This window comes from Tamandua tetradactyla, chromosome 7 (assembly GCF_023851605.1).
Source record: "Tamandua tetradactyla isolate mTamTet1 chromosome 7, mTamTet1.pri, whole genome shotgun sequence".
In the NCBI taxonomy this organism is placed as follows: domain Eukaryota; kingdom Metazoa; phylum Chordata; class Mammalia; order Pilosa; family Myrmecophagidae; genus Tamandua; species Tamandua tetradactyla.
Genome location: NC_135333.1, coordinates 98,721,185 through 98,741,362, shown reverse-complemented (window position 1 = coordinate 98,741,362; position 20,178 = coordinate 98,721,185). Strand labels below are relative to the sequence as shown.

The 20,178-nt window shown below is 37.7% G+C and overlaps 1 protein-coding gene and 1 pseudogene across 5 annotated transcripts in view; one reads left to right on the top strand and one right to left on the bottom strand.

Annotated features, from left to right (window-relative positions):
• KIF21A (kinesin family member 21A) overlaps positions 1-20,178 on the top strand; it is a 159,722-nt gene that overhangs the window by 68,114 nt on the left and 71,430 nt on the right. The window lies entirely within an intron of this gene.
• On the bottom strand, positions 2,940-3,491 carry LOC143689960 (glutathione peroxidase 2 pseudogene; annotated as a pseudogene).

Sequence of the window (20,178 nt, the reverse complement as noted above, 5' to 3'; positions counted from 1 at the left end):
AATTTTCCAGTGAGAGATCCTTCAAGGAAATGTTGAACCAACCCAAGGTCCCCTCCATTAATGCAGGAATAAAGGCACTCTACACATCGCTGCAAGTTGAAAAGGACTGACCAACAGTTGTATGAACTGGTGCCGGGGGAACGGTGGCTGAGGCAGTGTGAAGTTCCAGACATATTTATGTCACTGTTCTCTTCACTTCCATAAACACGCTCTGTTAATTCCCAACTACTTACTCACGACTGTGAGTTGGAAGTGCCCTTGTTTTTCCCCAGGTCCTGCTGATTCTTCTTTCAGGAGCCATTGTATCTTACCCTGTGACTTGAGCTTTTGTGGTTATTCCTATCTTTACCAATCTCTCTTTTAAAAAGTTACTGCATTTTATTTAGCATTTCATACACTCCTATGGATTTAGTACGTGTGTTTACATGCATCTGGGTGTGACAGACTTGTTTCTACAAGTAGATTGCAAATTCCTGTGAAGCAAAATTCATGTCTTAAATCTCCTCTGTATCCCCCACTGAGTTTAGTACTAGACCTATAGCAAATGCACTATAAAACATATTCAGATGATATCTTTTATCAACTGAACTCTCATTTTCTGGACTCAGGACCTGAACAAATATTTGATAAATTTTCAATGACTCCTTCAGTATCCAAGCTTTTGCTTATTTACTCTCCAAAACTTAAGAACCAAATGGGTTTGGAATTCCTTGCTATCAGAGCTTGTTATCAGAGCTTGCTATGGGAACTCTGTATATCCAAGCTCAGAAACTGAATTGATTTAGATAGCAAAGGATACTTGTCCTTCCGATTCATGCTGTGTTTCAGTGATGGGATCAGCATGGACTGTGTTACACTGAGATTCTAGCTTTGACTCCTCCCACCTAGACTCTAATCTCTAAATGTAACAATCATATTGTATCCCTGCTGTGAGGGCCATCAATGGCTGGGCAATACGTGTGACTGAGGAAACACTCATAGGTTTTGGAATAAAACATGCATTGGCTCAAATTCTGACTCTGGCACATAATTTCTCTCTGTTTCACTTTTCTCATCTGTAAAATTATGAAAATTATATTCACCTCTTATGATTCTTGAGCATATATGGTAGGAATTTGAATGATAAAAATCATCATTATCTCCATTAATACTATTAATTGTCTCATTCAATCCATATGAATGTATGCTTTCTTCTTTAGAGTACTTGGTCGGCTAGTATTTATTGAATAACTTCCATGAATTAGACACTAAAACTGTCAGACTTTATACATGGTCATTGTTTTGGTACTCTTTTTGATTTAGGTGAGTCTACGATAAATGCAATTTTTACCACAGTTTTGTGGAGGAACAAGGTTTAGATCTTGGGATTTCCTTGTCTTTACTGTTTTTCTTTGACTAAATCATAGTCTTGTAAAGACTACCTTTAAGAAAAGAAAGTTTAATATCCAGTAATCCAGTTTGTTGCTGTTTCCCCACCATAAACTTTAGTCTCATACCTCTTTCTTGTTAGCTTAAATTGAATGCTGTTGTCTGATTAAACCAGAATTTCTCCTTTCCATTAAAATTATATTTGTCATTAATTTATGTGAAAATGTAGGAATGCTCTGAATACCCATATTCTGTAATGGTTGTGTGGTAAGTGGATTGCACTGTCCTAAGAACCTGCCGTGTGCTAACATGATGGTAGATGTAGGAAGTGTGTGTCTGGGAGAGGAGATATAATTCGATGAACCAGAGATGCTTTGATAGAGCTCTGATACACAGTTTGGTTGGAAGTGTGTGCAGGAGAGAGATAAATGTACCAAATGAAAGTAAGGTGGGTGGGAGTGGGAATGGGTGAGATAGGGGAGAAAATGGAGGTGTTAAGCTGTCGAATCCAAGATTGTGTGACATCCCAACAAATCCAGGGGCTGAGAGATAGGCCACGTGGTGGAAACCACTTAAAATCTCTATAGTGTATAATCATCAATATGAGCTGAATCAAGTTATTTAAACTGCTGTGAATTAAAAATTTAAAGGGTTCCATCTTCACAATAATAGATACCTCAGAAAAAGTGCTTTGTGTTCCAAGAAGAATAATGGTAGGGATATGCTGGGAATTAACTGTCCCAACCAGAAGGAAATCATTCTCCCACTTGTCCCACTGGGCATATCTGGAAGCTAATGGAAAAGACACCTGATTATAGTAAATGTGTCTTACCCCTGTAAAGTTCTTTCATAGTTCAAAGTTCTTACAGATGTTATTTGGCTTATGGGGATCCCATGCTTGTTGCAATGGCAAGCAGAATCAATGAAAATAGATCCCTGGGGAACCTGTATTTTAGCTGCCAATTAGGACATCCAGCCAGTGTACCATGAAACATATTATTTATTAATTTATATCACATCTTGTTCCTTTGTAATTGATGATACTATGCTTTCTTAACTCTTGAATAAACAAAGGAAATTTCTGCATGTTAGGGATACATGAAATTCATTATTTGAATTGTGAAACATTGAAGACATATTAGTTATTATTTTGTGAACTATTTCTTTTTCTTTGTTGTTGGGCTATCAGGAGACTCAATATGTACAGAAATTTGTTTGTTTGTTTTTCTGTTTCCACATCTGCTCTTTATTGAACTCATCTAGCAGGTTGGCTCCAGGCCCTTCACACTAAGTTCTCAGACACCACCCATAGAGGTTTAGGAAGGTGTCATCATTCTGTGAAGTCCCAGAGCCTACCCAAGTCTCAAAGCCCTAAGTTTTATTCTCAAACCAGAGGGTTGAGAGAGGGAGACAAAACAGGCAGGCAGGAGAGTCAAGGCTCTTCAATGAAGGGTGCTGATCTCAAGAGAAAGCTCAGGTCTGGTAGTGTCTCCTGAGGGCACACAGAATCTGAAGGAAGGGTACTTAGGGGCTGGGTGGAGTGGAGCCCTGTTGGGATGAACAGCTCCCATCTATGTGGAGAATTTGAGGAGGCACTTGGTGTCAGGCTCCATGTTGCTGGTGGGGAAGTTGTGTCTGTAACATGGAAAGGGCTCCCCCTCTGCCCTGTAAGGAACTTCTTTGAAGTTCTAGTCTGCATCTGAGCGGTGCACAGGGCTCCAAAGGATGAACTTGAGGGAAAATGGGTCATCGTAAGGGTAGGGGAGCTCATCCTGCAGGTAGGTGAAGACAGGATGCTCGGTGTGACTATTCACCTCACACTTTTGGGCAAGGGTAACAGTGGACTGGAAGCCATTCCCAGTGTGGACATACTGGAGACTGTTGAGTATCTCCTCATACTGACAGTTCTCCTGATGTCCAAATTGGTTGCAAGGAAAGCCAAGAACTACCAGGTGCCTGGGAACGCGTCAGTGCAGCTCATTGAGCTGGGTGAGGTCCTGGTGTTTGTGCCTCAGAGCGAGGCTGCATTCTCACTCAGCACAGACCTATGCACTGAGATCTACCTTCTCCTCCTCCAGGCTGATAGTACTAAGGTTGTAGAAGGACTTGGCGGTGTAGGCCATGGTGAAAGGGCAGAATGAGTGTACATAGTTTTTAATTGAGTAAATATTGAGTGAAGAGAGTGAATTATTAGACATAATTTTCATTTAAAGTTATGTTTTGTCTTTTTTTTTTTGAGTGCATGGACCAAGAATTGAACCCAGATCTCTCACATGGCAGGGGAGAATTCTACCACTGAATTACCCTTGCCACCCCTTGAAGTTATGTTTTTAAAAATTGAGGAAAGTGAACTGATGAAAAAGTCTCAATTCTAACCAACTTAAAAGCACATAAATAATATACAGTCTGCATATTAAGAAATTCCACCTTTAAAAATTGGTTTAAAAATTCCCAAGTTCTACAGTGCAAAGCATTCTTACTGCTTACAAATTTCTATTGAAAAATGCCTTTCATTTCAGTATGTTTAGAGTTTTCCTAATTTTTTTAACTGGTAATATACCACCTTATTTAAAAAAAAATTTTTTTATTAATTAAAAAAATTAACAAACAATACATTTAGATATCATTCCATTCTACATATACAATCAGTAATTCTTAATATCATCACATAGTTGCATATTCATCATTTCTTAGTACATTTGCATCGATTTAGAAAAAGAAATAAAAAGACAACAGAAAAAGAAATAAAATGATAATAGAGAAAAAAACTATACGTACCACCTTATTTTAACCCCTATTATTATCCTGTAATGATTTTATAGAACACAGAATTATCATAGTGAGTCACAGCCTAAATTAGGCAGCAGTTTAGTTGGAATAGAATAGGGTTTTAAAGCCATTCTTGATTTCTTTACACATGTGTGTACATTAAACTTAAGAATTTCTTGTCATAGTTTTATAAGCATGTATAAATTGAAATATAGACTTGGCTGCTGTAGCAGATTCAAAACAACAGTTGCTTAAATGAAATATAAATTATTATGCTAGTCAAGGGCTAGTAAGGAATCTGCACAGTTTTGGTGACCTGGGCTTCTCTCTTGTTGCTTTGTTGTTCCTAGGATATTGATCTCATCTGTATGGATGGAGAATCCTATGTTTACATGCCTCTTCCTTTAAGAGTACTGACCTGGAAGTAACATGCATCATTTTTCTCACATTTTTTTGGTCAGAATTCTGTCACACAACCACAAGCAGCAAAGGATACTAGGAAATTTAGGAAGTTATTCATCCAGCTAAACTTCCCATTTCCGTGGGAGGAGGAGAATGCGTTTCTGGTGACACCTAACAGGCTATTTCTACATATACTCTTATTTCCCACCCCTGGAAATACCCACCCTCACCCCAAATCTCATTTATCACAAAGTTGTTATTCCTGGGTGATGCCAGTTCTCTCCTCCAAATCCTGATACAGCTTCTTATGGTTGGCATTCCCAGTTTAAAAGCAAATTCATCTGCCATCTGCCAACCCCCCACATACATATACTATAAATGGTGGGAAAGTCTAGTCAGGGAAACATATCCAATAGATGGTGGTGGAGAAGTAACATCAGACACCTCCGTTTGGAAAAGGAGAAGGTAAGAAATGCACCAGTCACTAGTTGATAACAATGGTTAAATCCTGCCTGTAGGAATCATGAGGATTTTTATCTTGGCAGTAGAAAAAGTTCTTTGTTAGCCTTTCTGGCAAGCATGCCCCCCTGCCTTCAGAGAGGAAATCCCTTGCTCTCCACGGCTTTGTCCTTTGGGAGGTTCTTTATTGTCTATTTATTATCCTCCACGGCCAGATGTAAAGTGGGCATTGGAAAGTTCGCCCTTTTCTTGAGGGTGGACAGCTTTCAAAATTGATTTCCTGCCGGAGCAGGTAAGGAAGCCTCAAAGGTTGTCTTTGGTTTAAACAATCCTAGGCTTATATAGTCCAAAATTTTGTGTAAGTAATAAAATTCCCTCAAAAAATTATTGATCTTTTATTTATTCCATTTAGCTCCAAGAACAAGAAACTCAGCCAAATGTTAATGTAGACATTGTTTATTTTGTTTTCTTGTCCTCCCTCCCAGCCCCCGGCTAAAAATGTGGTCTTTTGATTGTTGTCCTTTGTCCTCTGCAAATCCCCAGTTTCTTAATCAGTGACACTGACCTTGAGGCCATCTGAGATAATTTCATTGTCTGTCTGAGAACTCTTGGGGTGCCAGGCTTGTAGGCAGAGGCTGCATAGGCTGTGTCTTCTGAACTTCCTGTTTTAACTGTTTTATTTGGATGACAAAAAAATTTGACTTTTCAGTCCTATGAAGTCCCACGTTACCAAACTCAGTCAATTTAGATTTCATGCTGCAGGTGGTGTGAGCTTTGTTCAATAGAGCTGAATTCCTTTCCACATCTATTTGCTGGCTGTTTGATTTAAGCTGAGTTTTTCTCTCTTGAAGGACTTGGCTGAAGGAGCAAGAAGCAGTATATACTTACCAACATTCTGACTTTTTCCAATGACTTCCCTTTGAGCTAGAGCCTTGATTAGTACTTTCAAGGTCAGTTTCACTAAGTGTTTTATAGTGGCATAACAAGAGTCAGCAGCTTTTCATCGTGCTCTCTCTGTTTCTTCATTGTTAACTGCTCAACCTCTAAGACAGTGGTTCTGTCTGGGCAGCAACCATTTCCAGCTATCAAATTCTGTGTTAACTAGGACATAATTCCAAGGGCGTAAAATAGGAATTTACTTCTACCCCACATTACAGATGAGCAGTCTGGAGTTGATATGTTCATTGTGGTGGGGGACCCAGGACTTTTGTTGCTACATCATCCTTTGTGTTACCCTTGGCCACATGATCTAAAGTCATACACTACTGCCATTTCTGTATTCCAGCCAGTGAGAAGGGAAGAAAAAGGGAAGGCCCGTCCCAACTATTTAAGAACTCTACTATTCACGTTGACCAGAACTTAGTTACATGACCACGTCTTGCTTCGATGAGGCATAAAAAAATGCACAGGGTGACCAGGTAAAACTGTTAAAATGGGAGAATAGATACTGGAAAGCAATTAGCAATTTCTGCCATAAACATTTGGCTCTTAAAAAAAAAATCAAAATATAAAGTAGAACTTAATACAAATAAACCAAAAACCTGATTACCACACCAAACATGAGTAGTTGGATTGGATAATTGCAAAGTATAATATCCTGGGCATCAAAATATGTATTACATATAAAATTAGTTGCCTTTATAGCATTTTAGTCTGGTTTGAATAATTTGCCTTCCATTGAGGCTACCGTGGATATGCTTATGTATGTTACATTTGAAATTGTGTGCTTAAATGTTATTTCATCACCTGGGAGTCCCCCCACCCTCCATTAATAAATAATGAGATTTGAAGTACGGAGTAGACCTGAAATAGCACTGTCTCAAGATTTCCATCAAAGTTCCCCTAACTGAAGAGAGAAAAGGTACACTGTACTCTCAAATTAGAAATTTCTTTACAACCTCAAGTTTTATCTAAAATGTTAGTGGAAAGTTTGTATTCTACTACATTTTGCACGTCCATTCTATAACCATTTTTGTTTTTGATATTTAAAAAGTTTAAATTACTAATTTTACCAAATTAGTTGACATTCCTGCAATATTTTCTTGTGTCTTTCTTTCACATTGATGCATACTTCTTTGGGTATGCAGGAAATAGTTGAGAAGATTGTGTAAAACTCACACTACACTATATACTTTATTCACATTCATTAGTAGCCAGTGTTGAAATTAAAAGATAACAGAAAGGGTGGCAAGAGTTCTAAGAGCTACCTCTTTCCTTTTGCCCTCTTCCCTTCCTCCCAGTGGTTGCATGGCTCCTCAGCATACTGACTGGCAGACAGACTCTAAGGTGTCCCTCAGTGATCCTTGCCTCCTGGTGTTCTCCCCTTTTTGTAATCCCCCTCTGTGTTTGGGTAACACCAGTTAACTTGCTTTTTATCAGTAGGATATGAGAAAGGTGACGAGATGTCACTCTCATGATTGCATTGCATTATATGCGACTCAGTAGACTGTAGAAGAAATTTTCCTGCTGGCTTTGAAACAGAAAGCTGCTATATTGTGAGAGAGCCATGTGGCTAGGTACTCAGAGCGACCTTTAGTTCCTGAGAGCTGGCCAAGTAAGCAATGATCTCAGAACTGTAAGGAACTCTGACAACCTGAATGAACATAGATGAGGACCCTGAGCTCTGTTGAGAATGCAGCTGAACTGAAACCTTGACTTCAGCCTTCTGAAACTAAGTTGAGGACCCACCTATGCCTTGCTTGGACATCTCACCAATGTAAACTCTGAGATAATAGACGTGTGTTCTTGTAAACCATTAATTTAATAGCAATTTATTAAACAGTGATAGAAAGTTAGTACAGATGTTAAAGGTTCTATGTTGCGCATGAGGAAAAAAATCCACATTCCATGCTAACTGCTCCTTCCCCCCAGAGTATGACTGTCAACATTCAGGTCCTTTTTGTCCAAGGGTGGTAGAATGGGGATACAATCCAGAATCAGGTCTACAAGCTTTAATTTCTCTTGAGCATTCTTGTTTGGGCTCATCCTGTGAATCACTTATTCAAATACGATAGCTATGTGAAGCTGCTTGACCTTGACTATCTACAAACCTAAATGATAAGAAATGGTATTTTAATAGAATTCTGTCAATTGTGTCTGCAGGTAATATATCTCTTTTAAATTAATAGCCCTAGTAATCAGTATTAGGATTTACCTTAAGTTGAAAACCACTGCAAGTAAAAAAAAAAAAAAAAAAAGGAAGCATGTTTCTTTGTTGGTCACTTTATGTTTTATTCCTTTTTCCTTAAAATCCCAACTATTTTTAAGCAGTCTCTGAAAATACCATGTTCTCTGTCTTTATCATGACTATAATTTCTTACCTTTTTTTTTTATAAGTTGAGGCAATGTCTTCACCCTATTTTACTTTAAGGCCTTACAACTCAAAGGGCATTATTGACATCACCTGTAGCTTATTAGAAATGCACATTTTCAGCTTTCACTCAGGCCTACTGCATCCCAATCTGTATTTTTATAAGCTCCCCATGTGATTTGTTATATACACAAAAGCTTGAGAAGTACTGCTCTATGCTTCTCTTATGGTGTTTAAAAGAATCTGAATAAATTCACGTTGAAACATAGTTATATTTATATTTGCCTCATTTCCTGAATTAGGTGCTAAATTCCCTGGCATCAGGAATTTGAAGTTTATTAATCATTTCCCCTGCAACACCTACCATGATACCTTACAAATATAAGGGCGTGGTAAATTGTTTGAATCACCGCTAGAAGGATTTTTTTCTTCTGGAAAATTTTGATTTTCTAAGTTAGTCCCAAATGTCTGTTATTTAAGACATCATTTTGTTGATAAAGCAGGAACCTTTGTAATCAACTCATTGACATTCGATCTTTGCCGGAAATGGGAAGCTAATGGTTTAGATAATTTATTGTGGTTCAAAAATATCTAATGATATTTTTATTCAATTCCTAACACTCAAGTTATTTTCTCAGAACCTCCAAATGTAGTTCCTGACTCTTTCGTATTGTATCCATGCTAATGGATGTGATTTGTCGATTTCCTCTGACCTTTCAATTCAAGAAGAGGATTAAATGCGTTCTGTGCATTTACCGAAGATGCTTTATTTTCTGATGTTTCTCTGGTACAGTCATACACTAAAATGTCTTACAGAAAGCCAGATTTTCCTAGGTTCCTGCTCTTGACCACTTGGTAGGGGGATCTTTTCACTTCCCTCTGACTTCATCCTATGCCTTCTTATATTTTTCCCATTTAAAAACAATTTTAATCCAGTAGACCAAATTAATGAGACTTGCATGAGTGCATACAGATATGCTGCCTGACTCCTTATACTTCATGAAATAATATAACGCTCCATGAGTGATGTTTAGCTGAATTTCTAAAAAGCAAACTTTTTAATGTGTGAAAAGCAGGGCAAATGTACCGAAATTTAATGATTAGAAAGACAATTTTATTGATAGGTCATTTCATCCCAAATTATATTGTGTGGTGTATGTGTGTAGTGTGGAAATAAAATGTTTCAAATATCAGTCATACTTTTATTATTCATTCATTTTTATTGGGTAACATATATACAACATAAAATGTCCCATTAAACCACTTCCAAACATACAGTTCAGTGGCATTAGTTACATTTGCAATGTTGTGCTACTATTACTGCTATTCATTACCAAAACTTTTCCATCACCCCGAACAGAAACTCTGCACCTATTAAATATTAACCCCCCCCCATACCTGCCAACTCATGTTTTTATTTTGGCAATGAGATTACCTACAATTGTTCTTATGATCATCGCAGTATGACATTTTTAGAATTTTAGAGCTGGTATTTGTTGTAGATTGAATGATGTACCCCAGTTTAAACATGTTGCTAATATTAATCCACATTCCTGTAGGTATGGACCTATTGTAGATAGGATCTCTTCAAGACGGTGTTTTTAGTTAAGGTGTGGCTGACCTGAATGAGATGGGTCTTAATCTGGATTACTGGGGGCCTTATAAAGAGAACCAAGAAGTCACACCACTTAGAAAGGTGAAGACAAAACAGTGTGATGAGATGCAGAAAAACAAGCCAAGGAACCCTAATAGGTGGAAGCCAGTCCTAGGAGAAAGCAAGCCTTACTGATACCTTAATTTTGGACTTCTTGAAACCATGAGCCATTACATTCCCATTGTTTGTAATCCACTTTGTGGTATTTGTCATAGCAGGCTGGCAAATTAAGACAATATGTAAGGAATCTTTAGGATTATCTAGCTCTGCTCTCACCATACACAGGAATTTCCGCTACAACAATGGTTTTCAGACTTCTCCTTTTTTTTTTTTTTTAACATGGGCAGGCACCAGGGATCGAACCTGGGTCCTCTGGCATGGCAGGCAAACATTCTTGCCTGCTGAGCCAACTTTGGCCCGCCCAAGACTTCTCCTTTGGAACATAAATAAAAAAGGAGCTGAACTTGCCATTATTTAGATTGATGAAAGACTTCCTATACCTTCAGGTGACCAAGTAAAGACCAAAGAAAGGTAATTTGGTACAAAGTTGGAAATCAAGGCCAAACTGCACATATTAACTGAAACAAACCCCAAAATATATCATTTTAAAAGCAGGTTGCTGCTTTGTATAGGTAACACACAATATGGACATAATGAAGCTGCTCATTCCAATGCTGTAGAAACTTGATTTTCATAGGCTTGTCCTCAACAGAACCCTGGATTTCATGGATGGGCCTAGGGGACTGCTGGAGAGAGGAGAGTTTAGTGGCGGGAATTCTCTGTGCCATCTCCAGTAGACTGACTTTGTTTTATATTTTTTGTACATTGGGTTTTAGGGTTAAGTTTGTGTTTGGGGGGAAAGCAGGTGTTTGTAGGTAGTGGTATTATGTGTGTGTATTATGGTGGGAGGGAGCTGAGGTGAGAGGAGGCTGCAATGTTATGTTCGTTTGTTCAGCTGCTGGAATGCAATATACAAGAAATGGAATGACTTTTAAAAGGGGAATTTATCAAGTTGCCAATTTACAGTTCTAAGGCTGTGAAAGTGTCCAAATTAAGACACCAACAAGAGGTTACCTTCACTCAAGAAAAGCTGATACTAGTAATTCTTAACATCATCACATAGATGCATGATCATCATTTCTTAGTACATTTGCATCGATTTAGGAAAAGAACTAGCAAAACAGCAGAAAAGATATAGAATGTTAATATAGAGAAAAATAATAATAATAATAATAGTAAAAAAAGACAAACAAACAGACAAACAAACAAACAAAAAAAAGCTGATACTGTCTCAAACCACACTGTCAGCTAGAAAGGCACATGACTGGTGTCTGCTGGTCCTTGTTCAAAGTTCATTGCTTCCAGCTTTTAATGCCAGTGGTTTCCTCTCTAAGAGTCTGTGGGCCTTCACTTAGCTCCTCCAGGACACACCTAGGTTCTGGTTTGCTTATCATCTCATGGGAAGGCACATGGTGATGTCTGCTGGGCTCTACCTGTGCATAGGCATCTGTCAGCACTCCAAGCATCTCCAAACATCCATGTCTCTGCCAGCTCTGAATTTCCAAGTATCTGCATCTTAGGTTTCTTAAAAATGTTTCCCCTTTTAAGGGACTATAGTAAACTAATCAAGACCCAGGATGAATGGGTGGAGGCACATCTCCATTTGGTCAAAAGGCCACACCTGCAATTGGGCACATCACATCTAAACAAAAGTTTCCTCCCTGCAATGGTGAGTCAGGGTTAAAAGAAACAGCAGCACCCATGGGATTGGATCAGGATTAAAACATGGATTTTCTGGGGTACATAATAGTTTCAAAGTGGCGCAAATGTAAAAATAAAGTATAAATATCACTGCTCACAACTGCTTACAAAATTTGGTGTCAGGCTGTTGTTGCTATGCTAGAATCACTTGGAAAGCTGATTAAAAGTATAGATTCTAGGGTCCAACACTGGAAATTCTGATTCAGTAAATCTGGAGTAGGGCCTGGGAGTATGATTTAAAAACATAGCAAAACAAAATAAATAAACACACTGAAATTTACCAGGTGATTCTGCCAGGAAAAGAGGATGGGTCAATCAGTGACTTGCTTGTGAAGGATGAGAGAATTATGGAGAACTTCATGGCATTGTATTCTGGGTCAATATGGGTATCAGTAATGAGAGTGAAAGAGATAGTAACTGTGGTAGTTTGAATTTGTTATGTACTCCAGAAAAGGTATATTCTTTTAATCTAATCTTGAGGGGACAGATCTATTTTTTAGGTGGGGCCTTTTGATCAGGTTGTTTCAATGGAGATGTGACCCCACCCATTCAAGGTAGGTCTTTTTTTTTTTTTTTTGTATAAGAATGTTGATAGCAGCTTTCTTTGTAATATCCATGTGATGAATGCTACATAGCAATGACAAGGAACATATTACTGATAAAAAAAAAACGAATATGAATGAATTACAAAATCATTATCCTGAGTGAAAAACAAAAGAGTTCATTGGGAATGTAAAATGGTGCAAACACTGTAGAGAGCAATAAGATGATTCCTCAAAACATTAAATATTGAATTACCAAATAATCCAGCAATCCCATCCCTAGGTATACACCACCTAAAGAAAGTGAAAATAGGGTCTCAAATACACGCTCACACATCAACATCCATAGCAGCATTATTTACAAAAGCTGAAAGGTGGAAACAGACCACGTGTTCATCAAGAGATGAATGGCTAGACAAAATGTGATACATGCACACGATGGGACACTATTTGGGCATGGGAGATAATGAAGTTCTGAGACACGCTGCAACATGGGAGAACCTTGAAAACTCTATGCCCAGTGAAACAAACAAGACACGTAGGGACAAACATTGTATGGTGGCACTTATAGGAGACATTTAGAAATAGTAAATTTGCAGAGAGAGAAAGTAGAATAGAGGTTGTCAAGAGATGGGAAGGGGGAAAGGGGTGTATATGTTTGAATATGGAGTGTGTAAAAACAAAGGAAAGAGATATATACTAATGTATTATTGCATTGTGCTTCTGTTTATGCACAATTTAGGAAATTGCAGACTAATCTGTAGGGGCAGAAAGTAGATTGGTGGGAATAGGAGTGGTGGGAGGGATGGATTACAAAGGAGCATAGGGTGGGTGCATTTGGGGATGATGGAAATAGCCATTTTCTTGATTGTGGAGATAGCTTTACAGGTATATACGTGTCAAAATTCATTGAATTGTACTCTTTAAATATGTACAGTTCATTCTACATCCATTGTACCTCAATAAAGTTTCTTTATGAAGAAAGAAATGGTCTACTCCAACTTAAAAATCAGAGATTCTCAGATTAGATAAAAAGGCAAGATGCAACTGTATGCTATTGAAAGGACACCCACTTTAAATGAAAATTCCCAGAGAAGTTAAAAAGCAAAAGGGCATAAAGAGATATACCATGAATGTTCTGATAAAGAAAAAGCTTGAGTGGTTACATTAATTAGTATTACACAAAGTAGAATTCAGAACAGGAACAAAGAGGGGGCATTTCATGGTAAAGGAATCAATTCATAAAGAAGGCATAATATTCCTAAATATTTCAAAATACAGAAAACAAGAAATGATAGAACTGAAAGGAGTAAAGGACAAATCTACAAATCTATAGTTGTAAGTAGATATTTCAACTTTCCTCACTCAATAACTGATAGAACAAGAAACAAGAAATCAGTAATAATTGGTAAAGATGGAGCAACTGAACACTCCTGTTTTGCTGGAAGGAATGTAAAATAGTGCAATCACTTTGCAAAATAGTTTGTCATCCTTTTATAAAGTTAAACCAACACCATTACAGTCATAGATATCTACTTAAGAGAAATGAAAACTAGTATCCACACAAAAACTCACTGCTTTTATTCCTAATAGTGCAAAGCTGGAAACAGTCGAAGGTGAGGGGATAAATAAATTGTGATATATTCATACAATGCAATGCTACTTAGTAATAGAAAGGAGTGAATTAATAATCCATGTAGTAGCATAAATGGATGAACCACAGAAATATTATGCTGAGCAAAAACAGGCAAACAATATATACTGTATGGCTCTCTATATGTGAAACGCTGCAAAACACAAATCTAATTTGTAGTGCAGAAATCAGATCATTGATTCCCAAGGCCACAAGTTGGGTCTGGGAATTATCTGGAAAAGAGATGAAGAAACCTTTCAGTATGATGGAAATAGTTTCTACCAGGGCCATCCAACCGAACTTCAGTCAGTGGCAGAAATGTTTTCTAAGGTATACTGTTGCATGCATTTGAAATGTGAATAGTGCAGCCAAGGAATTGTTTGTAATTTTATGTAATTGTCATTGGTTTTAATTTAAACAGTCACTTGTGGCTAGTGGCTACTGTACTGAAGAGTGCAATATCCACCTCTTAATTGTGATGGTAATTACATGAATGCAAAACTTCTCATAACTACATTAAAAATGGGTACATTTTATTGTATGTAAATCATACCTCAATAAAGTTGACTTTAAAGAAAAGTAGAACATTTCCCAACTATCCTAAATTTCCTTTTTTTTTTTTTTATCAACATTCCAGCAAGGTACAGAACCATTGGTAGGCCCAAAGAAAAAGGTCAGAATCAGAAAGTGTAGCTTTTTAAACCTGTATGAGGCCACTGCTTTAGAGGCTGTGCTGAACTTGATTATGATCCACCAGGAAGACAAATGTCATTTCTTATCCCCCACCCCCACCCCCTCCGGTCAGTAAAAGCTGGTCTGGAATTCAAGGTGGGTCTTACTCAGCCTGCTGGAGTCCTTTAAGGGAAAGATATTTTGGATACAGCTGAGAGAAGTTAAGAGAGAAAGAAATCCCTCCAGGAGAAGCCAGGACCCACAGGAGATGAGAGAGCCATTTTGGAACCAACTCAGGAGAGAAGGGCCAGCAGACATGGCCAAGTGCCTTTCCATGTGACAGAGGAACCCAAATGCCATTGGTCTTTCTTCAGTGAAGATGTCCTCTTGTTGATGCCTTAATTTTTATGGCCTTAGAGCCATAAATTTGTAACCTAATAAATCTCCTTTGAATGGTCAACACATTTATGGTATATTGCATTCCAGCAGACTTAGCAAACCAAAAGAGTAGTGCTGAAACAAAAGGATTGTTGCCATTTCCTGAGGCTAACCCTGATCCAGTCTGTATCTTGTCAGGAAAAAGATGGCACATTCAGACAAGATAATTGGAAAGTGGTAGAGTGGTAGAGGTGGGCAGTACTATGGAAAACTACAGGGGATAATCAGCATTCTGGCACTAGCAACAATGAGGGGCCCCACTATACCACCTGGGTATAAGAAATGGCTGCCTGGTAGGTGCTGTGGCCTGACAGAGGAACATAGCGGCCAACAGGACAAGGAAACGGACCAGAAAATAAATGCCTTGACCTCATTCTGTTCATACCCTATAATATTTTCCTGATTCCTCCCTACAGACTAAACCAACTGGAAGCCTGGGGGCAAGATAGCCCACTTTTGCTGCTCATGAAAGTCAGTCTCCTAGAGCACATAATAAGAATAGATAAAAATCCATTTGGAGTGGAAACGGTGAAAATATTTTTGTAGGGATCTCTTCTGTACTTTTTGGTGTCATCTTTTATCTTGGGGGATCTGTGGGTGTTCATTCTAGAGGACAGTGTCTTAGCTTGGATGCCTAATTAGTTGGTGTCATAGCATTCATTCATAAAACATTAATAAATTTTAGGAACTCTTATGCTGGTGCTTCTGCCCAAGAGGATTACTGCATTAACAGAAGACAAATGCATTTCAAATGTCTTTACCTTTGTTTTGCCTGAACTGACCTTTTCTCCCTTCTCAGCCTGGAAAATTCTAATCATCCTTCAAAATCAAGATCAAATATAATTTCCTTTGTGAAGCTTTTCCTGTATCTCTCCCTTCCCCTCTGGCTTATCTTTTTCCCATTTCTTCTTTATAAATAATATTCCATTTAAACATCTAGTTTTCTTCCAACTATTTTTTTCTCTCTCTCCCTTAGCTACATGCCTCAAGGTTTTGTTTTGTCTTCTTTTAAATCTTTGCCTTACACATTGTTTGGCATTTCGTCAGTGTCCCACAGGGTTTTGTTGACTAAATGAAGCCTTTCTAAGGGCCTTGGCTAATGGATGTGCTGCCCCGAATAGCCTGGCAGCAACGGAAACTATATGAACACTTTGGACAATGGGCAGGTAGATCAAATAATCACTTAAAGTATTCCCTTTCATCGACCCCTCAGTTTTTGCAAGAGAAACTTTTCTGTTTCTGGGAGAGAGGCTATAGACCAAAGCTTTTAAGAGTTTCCAAGAGGTTTAATTACAGTGATGTGTATGATTGGACTTTTCCCTAAATCCCAAATTTGACTACTACTTAATTTTTTTCAGTCTAACTATACTATTTCAATGTAGTCTTCTGAATATCTGGTATTCGCCAGAGGCAGTGGTGTGATACCATCCCTTTGTGAAAGATATAAGTTTCCGCAGGACCAGACACCCTGCCTCCATCTTTCCAAGCACCGGGGCGAAAAACCACAAAGGAAAGGAAGAAAATTTATATATATATAATATAAAATCACTTGGTGATTAAAAAAAAATAACTGCTCCATAAATAAAACTCCTAAAGTCAAAAAAAAAAAAAGATACTAGTTTCCTCACTTGAGAGTTCACTCAATGTACTGCATCGTTAATTAAACTAAGGGAATATAAAGGTAGGACACATGTTTAGAGAAGTCAAGTGAAAATGGTACAACACCCTGTAACCTCATGTCTCCTGCTTCCTTTTCCTAGTTATCACAGTGGAATTGCACTTTAGGGAAATAATTGTTTTTTTCCCAAGTGGTGCTGCAAATGAAAGACTGAGCAGCCCAATTGTAACCACAAATTTTAATTATATATACTGTGTATTAAGCACTTCAATTGAAAATAGACATGTAGATGAATATCTTTTGGTGTTATTGGGTAAGAATAAATTTGAATCAGGTGGACCACTAAGGGATGAGGCAATAAAATGCATAGCAGTTATATAGATTAGGATAAGATTTATGGGTGTGTTTTTAAAAGTGTTTCCTCATTAATGGATTAATAAGTGAGATTCTCCTCTGTTACTTGTCTCCTCTGTCATTCACTTCAGTGTGTGCTTCCTGGTCACTGGTACACACTGCTATGCTTTATTGTTCTTAGGCTTTTTACAGAATGAGTAATCTCCTTAATAGAGTTACTGAGATGTGTTTCTTTCTTGAATGTCTTGAAGAAATACTTTTATTCCCATCAACCTTCATTATAAAGATCTAATTAAGAATAAAGGAGTTTCTTTTTGTGAACCTAAGTTATTATTTATGCAATGCTTGATCTCTTAGGAAAACAATTCAACAAGACCACAAATGCTCTAACAAGTTTCTGTGGTGTGTCAAAAAAACTCTTTTCCAAAAGAGAAGTTGGAGGATTAAAGTAGGGCAGATGCTTCCTTGATTTGGTGTCATCTAACTGGGAGGAACTTGAGGAGGGTCAAAAAGGGGACCAGAAATGCTGGTAATTTGGCTGTGGTGACAAAATGATCACTGTCCTAATTTTTAGGGAATGGAAGGAGGGAAATTTGTAAGATATAATTAACATTAAGAACTCAAATTGAGCACCTAATATGTAGCATACAATGTAATGGTCATTCAAGACAAAGGATAAAGAAAGGCAATGGATTTTACAGAGAACGGATTATTGCTGTTATGCAGAAAGAACAGTGGTGTTAACAAGATGCCAAGTGCTCTAGTTACAGATAGTTGCAAGTAAAAGAACCACACAAAGTGTGAATCAGGTCAGATTATTGAGTTAACTAGAGAACTACCACAATCTCATGGGGATGAGATCAGAATAACTCATGCAAAAAAGAAGATACAGTTCACAAAGATATGTAGGTAATGGACAGTTTGTCACATCTATGAAACTGTAGGTTAAAGATGATAGTACTTTCTAGCAGGACAAGAGGTCAGCAGAGGTCAACTACAAAAAGGAAGATATTTTGTAGTTACCCTTCTACTTGTGAGGAAAAATAACCTGACCAATAAATTAATGAAAGATAGACCTGCTTCTTGTGATGTTTTTAATAAAATGAGAAACAGAGAGATGAGACGGGTGAGGCTGTGAGAGAAAATCTGGAAAGTACTATAAAAATGACCTGTATTTAAAAATATAGATTTGATTGCCTGCATGCTTGGAATTAGATTATTTAGTGCTAGTCTAACTAATTTAGAAAAAAATATATAAGTGGCTGGACAAATCCTGGGAGGCTATAAATTACAATGACATGCATTTGTTTATTTTCCTTAAGTCAACATTTCTTTGGTAATTACAAATCATTGATTAGTCATTTGTCAACATTTTGGTCATGAGCTTTTATTTTATTTTTTTTACATGGGCAGGCACCGGGAATCGAACCCGGGTCCTCGGGCATGGCAGGCAAGCATTCTTACCTGCTGAGCCACCGTGGCCCACCCAATGAGCTTTTATTTTAATTTTAATTCAATATAAGGGCAAACTGTACCAAAATAAATTAAATCTGTTTTCTTTTTTAAGAACCCAATACTCAGGAACTTGTTTCTGGTCTTTTCTGAATGATATTTTCTTACTGGCTATGTGGAGATGGTAAAGATTATAATAATATTGAAAGAGTAAAAATTCTTATTTTGGGTCCTGTTGTACTCTATACTTGTACAGAGAGCAGGATATCCTTAAGTTAAAACTCTACCACTGGGCAGACAATGGTGGCTCAGTGGCAGAGTTCTTGCCTGCCATGCTGGAGACTGGGGTTCGTTTCCTGGTGCCTGCTCATGCAAATAAAAAAAAAAAACAAAACATTACAAAAAAGGTAAATGTATCCCTACCTTTGGAAGTGTAGTCAGCTTCCAACTATTTACATATGGAGAGCCATTCCCTCCTAGGTGGGAGTTTCTCAGGCCTGTTGGGTAATTGCCTGGATTCCATAGAAAAGAGCGCCACTCACCTTGTTGGCTTGTAAAGCCACTCTCCCACCCACACCCATGCAAATGGATGGATTTGTACATCATTCATGCTTCCAACATTATCCTTTCCATTAGCAAGGATAATAAACAAATGTGTAGAAGTTAGGAGATTAGTTTAAAGATATTCTGATTAAAACTGGCATTCTAAAATCCTCAGTTATCTCTGCAGTTCAAGTGGCACCCCCTTCTTCATGTTGAAATGAGAAGTATCTTAATGGCCAAATATGTTAGCCTCTGATTATAGTAATTTATTTAGAACTAATGAGGGACTGATTTCAAACAGTAGCCCTGTGCTCTTTTTTAGATAGTTGTATTTATTTTTATCTGTTCTATTACATAGGATTTGTTAAACTTCACAGAGTTACATGTGGTTTAGCAGCTATAAAGAAGGTAGAGTTCCAGGGTTAATGAAATAGCTTCCCAGACAGACCAGCATGAGTTCAGATATGAATTATGTTTGAATGTATACAGCACTAGGTTCTTGGGAGACCTGCATTCTAGGCCTGGTAATACCAGTTGTGTTACCCTAGGCAAGACTCTACCTCTCAGGACTTTAGTTTCCTGATCTGTAAAATCAATCATCATCTACTTATAGAATTGTTGTGAAAGTTGAATAACAAATATTTAAGTGCATCTAGCATATCACCTGGCACGAAGTAAGTTTGTGAATGTCAAAGTGCAGTGTAGTTTAGCAAAGGCAGGATATCTTTAAAAGTCAGATAAATAGTAATATGTACATATTCTGATCTTAAAATAATATTTTAGTTCGCTTATAAAAAATTCCATGAAGTTTATTGTATGATAGATATAAAAAAACATTAGATCCGTTGATATTAAGCAGCTATTTGTGTGGTTAAGACTTTTCTTCTCTTTCTCAAAGTAGGGAAAGACCTCAAATCAGCACTTTAAAACTCAAGTGTTTTTTACCTTTGAGTATAGTCTTTCTGTGTTGTAAAACTAAACTTGTTATTTGGGAATTGCTATTTTTATCATGCCAAATTGTGTAGGATCGTGATGCTCCCGAGAAGGACTGGGGTTTTCTTACAGTTCTCCCTCCCCAGCCCCACCATGACTGGGTCAGATAAGGTAGAAGAGAAGTTTGGAAAGAAGAGAGTAATGGTAGAGAGAGACCACTCATCACCAAGAACGTGTGGAACCAGACAGCCGAAGTTGCTGTTTTTATAG